Raw genomic sequence first — 5,778 nt, 5'->3', positions numbered from 1 at the left:
TTGACTTCAACAGGAAAAGAGCTACAGAGACAGTATTGAGACTGTTAATTTATTTGTTTTCAAATTGGAGGAGTCTTGATCCCATTTAAATGCTGGTGGGAAAGAAACTGGAGCAAGAGAGCTTATAGAGTAGACAATTGATGAAGAATTATTACAAGTAAAGAGAGAATAAAACCAGGGGAGAGGGTGATAGCACTTGAGGAGCTCAGGATCCCTGAAGAAATGGGAAGGGTCAGGCTGCAAAACTGGTGGGCAGAAACCTCAAGACACCGAGATCTTCTAGAAGAAAGGCGAAGACATGAGAAACACTGCTCCAGTTTGGAGTATATAAGCTTGTGGAGAGATGCTGCCTCTGGCCTGAAAGGCAAGTATATCAGCCTGGCAGGGATATAGGCTTCATGAACCATGTCTATATCTTGAAGTTATCCTCATGGAATGAAAGCCCTATCTGTATCCTTGCCTGGGAACACCTTCTGAGAGGAATAGCTGATGAAACAAGAGCCAGCAACACCATAAGGCAGAGATTTTTAACCAGAGGACTCAAGACTTAGTGCCGTCCTTTCAGAATGCAGGAAGGGGTTTTCCAAACATCACACAAATTCCCTTCTGCTCCCTCTTTCCCCCAGATGAGGCTGATAGGAATCTATTTACGCACGAGAAAACTCTTCTCACAAATATAATTTTTTGTAATCAGAGGGAAAGTAACAGAATCAGATTTTATATCACAGCATTGCAAAAAACTTCAGAATAAAAGGGAATCTGTACTAGCCGTCACTATATCATAATCTTCACTAACATGGGTATAATACTGTTGGACGGTGCTGGAAAAAGTTGGTGTCATCCCTTAGGATATAAGAGAAACAGTGGTGTGAAAAAGTGCATCGGTGAGTGTACTATTGGTGGTCTCACCTGCGTCTCTCCTTGCTAAGCTGTGAGTGCTGGGAGCTAGACACTGTCATTCTTTAGGATGCAGGCACAGCTTCTCCATCACCCATTTCTTCTGGTGGCAAAGGACCCAGTATAGAAGTTCATAGCAAAAGCTCCACATCCCTCTTGAAGAGGGGAAGAAAATGGGAAGATGCCAATAGACTCGATCTATCTCCAAGTTGTTTATATCAGGGGACATATAAGAAAAACAAGAGCTGAAAGCAAACAACATAACAGCTTTCCTAATATTTGATCAAGTGCCCAAGGAACCTTGATGGAGGGGCAAAAGTAAGTTTAAGGACAGACTTAAGGCTAAACTGTAGCATCCTGTGTCTCCTTCCCCGAATCTGTTTATTTGACTCCAAAACCCTAAGTGTAAGACCTCACCATTAGCTAAAAAAAGACCCGCTCTAAAGTCCACTTGCTTGGGCCAGGGGTCCTTAATGTCAGGAGAGACCCTGATAAAAACCTCCAGTGCAGCATGCCTGGTAAGCAGGAGTCACAGGCCCAGAAGCTACGATGCCTGCAAGGAGCTTTTGATTCCATCACTAACACTGTCATGTGAATGAATGCATGATGGAGGGCAATTAGCCAGCTGCTTCTTAGCTGAGGAGCTAGACTTGACTGAGCAAGGTAGCTGGCCAGACCTGCCTGCTCCAGGAGGAAGACCAGGGCCCTTGACAGGTCTGTTTTTTTTAGGATGGCAGTTGAAAGTACAAGAGAAAGAAAAAGGTCCGTGCCTGGATCCTGCCCTTAGGGTCTAAAAACCTCACCTGCAAAAATGTGGCCTATGTTTATCAGTTTATACTAGTCACTGTTCCTGCTTGGGGGAGACTAAAAATGAGGTGAAAAGAGGGGTTCCCTTCTTTGCCATAGGCAAGGAGCAAAATGAGGCCAACTTTCCTCAAAAAGAAGAAAGGAAATGGGACCTTATTTGAACAAATAAATCATTTAGTTAGAAAAATTTCCTAACTAGAAAAATGTATAATAGGTTGAATTGCTTTCCCCCAAAATTCATCTCAGAATGTGACCTTATTTGGGAACAGCATCATTGTAGATGTGATTAGTTAAGATAAGGTTCTATTAGTGTAGAGTAGGCTCCAAGTCTAACATGATTGGTTTTCTTATGGAAAGGGGAAATTCGGACATAGACACACACATAGGGAGAAAGCCAAGTGAAGAAGAAGGCAGAGATGGGGCACTTCTAGAGGCCGAGAAACCAAAGATTGTCAGCAAACCACCAGAAGGAAATAACCCTGCCAACACCTTGACCTCAGACCTCTAAACTCTAGAACTTTAAGACAATAAATTTCTATTGTTTAAGCCAGTTTGTGGCATTTTATTATGGCAGCCCTAGCTAACTAATCTTGAATGTCAAAGCACTATCTGTACAGTTTTAAAAAGATACTTAAAAATAGTTGTCTTGGCCTTCTGAGCCATGCTTCTCTTGCTCAGGCCCCCTTGCACATCTGGAAGTATACTTTCCCTTCTAATAAAACTTTTCTACTGTAAAAAAAAATAGTTATCTTATTGTACTATTCATATAATTTATTTTATAATACATATTCACATATAACTAACCATGTATAATATATAAATAACTATAATTTCAGTAAGAGGTAGTATTTTAAATAAAATAAGGAATTATTTATTTAGGACAGCACCTGACTGAGAGTCAAAGCTTGATCTTTTCTGACTTTATATCTCCCTAATTTTATCATGAAACTGTTCCAAATCTAATTTTTCACAGTAATCCAGATTAAAATCATATTTCTATTAATATTGAGGATTTACCAAAATAGCTTAAGGGATTACATGTGGAAATGCAGCAAAGATTAAGGAATAAATCAGTAACTTCCGTTAAGATACAATTGATTTTTAAAATAAAAATTGCGTTTTATTATCAGCAATAAACGTTTATAACCATGTACTCTTTGCAATCACCATATAAAGTGCTATAGACATATGGAGGGAAGTGATTATGATACTGACCCAGGGGTCCTACAATATAGTTGAGAAAACCAGTGCAAAGTAAAAGCAATAAACAGCATGACTTTGTGTGTTCACACAAAACGTTATAGATATTGTTTACATTTTTTCTTGTAAACAAGGGAGCCAGTCTTCACTGTATCATAGAAACACATCCTTGGATATTCCCCTTTGAGAAACCTGTCTGACAGCCATGGAAAGAGAAAGTTTGTATTTATTTTTTTTGCCTTATCTTCTGTTGGAATATTTCTTTTTCTTCTGTCCTTGGACCAAGGTTATTAAAAACAAGAGGTCCTAGGTGTGGAACACTCCTTAGATGCCACTCTGGTTCCAAAAAAGGGAGACTCTATGGAAGGTGCTTGTTGTGGGTCATGGAGAAGTCTGTTGTGGACACAGAAACCTGGGGTAGCTCTTCACTCCTAGAGTGAGAAGCTTTTGCCATTTGATCTAGGGAAAGTGCCATCTCATAATAGAGATGCAGTAAAAAGTATCCTGGCTCCCCTCAAAAACTGGCTGCATGTGCCTTGTCGCTGAACTCCTGGCACATACTTCCAGTCCTCCTCTTGCCACTACTCCTTCCCCACCTGTCACATATATGAAAAAGCACAAAGCCCTCTAAATTATTCAAAACTACCATCCATCTTCTTAACAACTTATGCAATCTCAGTAGTCACTGTGTCTATTTTCTTTTTCTGGTCAGCTCTCCAATTCTAGACTCAAAATAGTTCCATGCAGTTTGAAAGAACACTGGGTGGGGAATCAATATACCTGGATTACCTGCCCTTAACCATCTGTAGGCTCTCAGGTAAGTCATTCCATCTCTTCTGATTTGGTTTCTTCTTAGCCTGTTCATTATGGAGCTAAGAGATGTGACTGCCTTAGCTAAAGAGTGACCCAGACAAGGTAAACAGAGTAGCAGCAAATTTGCTCTTCTTTAAAACTATGGGATAAGCTGGTTTGCAAAGCATAGGCCAGAACCAAAATCAAGACAAGTGTGTTTGTTTTTCTACAAAGCACTTAATTACCATATATCAATTGTATACATATGTGTGCATTAGAATAATGGAGAAGAGATCTTTTATCTTAAAACAAGAGCCAGAATACATGGGATCTAGTGCAGCTATACCTCGACTTGGCCACATTATCTTGGGCAGGACAGTGAAGACCTCTTGTATTAGTTTCCTATGGCTGTTGTACCAAATTACAACAAACTTCGTGACTTAAAAACACACACATGCATTTTTTATGGTTCTGGAGGTCAAAAGTCTGAAATTAGTTTAACTGGGCCAAAATTAAGATGTCTTCAGGGTCATTTTCCTTTTGGAGTTTCTAGGGGAGAATCTGTTTTCTTAGCTTTTCCAGCATTCCTTGACTCATGGTCTCTTCTTCCATCTTCAAAGCCACAATGGAGCATCTTGCTTCTGTGATCACATCACCTTTTCCTGTGTCAGATCCTCCTCTGCTTCCCTCATAAAGAAACTTGTGACTGCATTTAGGGCCCACTAGGATAATCTCCTGGTCTCAAAAGGCTTAATTTATTCATACCTGCAAAGTCTCTTTTGTAATGGAAGGTACTTTAACAGACCTGGATGTCTTTGGGGCCATTATTCAGCCTCCCACATCTCTAGATATTAGTTGTCCTATGTGTCAAGTTTAAGAATTTTGCTGCATGATCTACTATGAGTATACAGATCTTCTGTTTGTTCTATTGGATTCTGAGTTGGAAAATGAAAAATTAGTCACTCTCCTGCAAAGCTATTAGGCACTACCTAGAACACTGATTTGGGGGGCGGAGAAGGGGGGGCTGGCAAGGGAGCAGGGATGGGACGTTGTTATTCACATGAATCACATTTCCCTTGTCATCAGGCTCAAACAACCAGTTAAAAACAAAAATGACCCTGTAGCAGGAATTAATACAAAAATGAGCTGGGTGAGTTCAGTTTTGGCGTCTTGAGATTAGAGTCACTTTTCTGATGAACAGCAAACTAACCAGCCTTTTAGAGGGAGGAAAGTCAGTGAAATGGAAGCCTGTGGGCAGTGAAGTGTGCAGAAAGGGTGAGACACCATTTTAAGAGCTTCTTGTGCATGAAGCATTTAACAACCATCTTACGACTTTATTGCTCAAGTTCATTGAAAACAAATAACAAATTAGCAAATGGAAACTCACACAATGGTCTATACCTTTTCTCATTTACAGTTGTTTTAAAAAGACTACTATTATTTTATGGTTATGTTTTAAAAGAGCAGTCCTATGTTCGGTAAGATGCCCTTAGAATGACAAGATATATAGAATTTGCTTCAAAACAATTGGAGGAGTTGGGAAAATGGGAAGATACAGTATATAGAAAAAAATTAATTGGCCATGAATTGGTAATTATTGACACTGGGTGAAGAGTATATAGTGATTCATTATACTAAACTCTGTATATTTACTTGTTTGAAAATTTCATAATCAAGAGGTTTTTTTGTTTGTTTGTTTGTTTTAATGCCTATAGCACCCAATATTCCTAGATGGGCTCCTATCCAGGTATAACCAGGCCCAACCCTGCTTAGCTTTCGAGATCAGATGAGATCGGACACTTTCAGGGTGGCATGGCCATAGAGTCAAAAGTTATTTTTAAAAGGGCTACCACTAGTTTATAACAAAGCTACATTGCTAAATAAGAAGATTCTTACTTACATAAACACAATTGCTTACAGAAACATGTTCAAACTTTGTCTAAACAGTGTCTCTCCAAAGATCTCTTATTAAATAGATATCCCTAAGAAAATTGGACAAAAACAGCTTACCTCCCAAATGGACAATAGTAACAGCATCTTACTTGGGCTCTCTCTTTCAAAACATCCTTTATGTAGATGTCA

At 39.3% G+C, this 5,778-nt stretch overlaps 1 pseudogene; it reads right to left on the bottom strand.

Annotated features, from left to right (window-relative positions):
• Positions 1 to 5,402: 5,402 nt before the first annotated feature.
• Positions 5,403 to 5,520, bottom strand: LOC118605194 (annotated as a pseudogene).
• Between the last annotated feature and the right edge of the window lie 258 nt (positions 5,521 to 5,778).

The sequence above is a fragment of the Rousettus aegyptiacus genome, unplaced genomic scaffold, assembly GCF_014176215.1.
Source record: "Rousettus aegyptiacus isolate mRouAeg1 unplaced genomic scaffold, mRouAeg1.p scaffold_m13_p_1, whole genome shotgun sequence".
NCBI classification, from domain to species: domain Eukaryota; kingdom Metazoa; phylum Chordata; class Mammalia; order Chiroptera; family Pteropodidae; genus Rousettus; species Rousettus aegyptiacus.
This window is presented reverse-complemented; position numbering and strand designations above follow the sequence as displayed.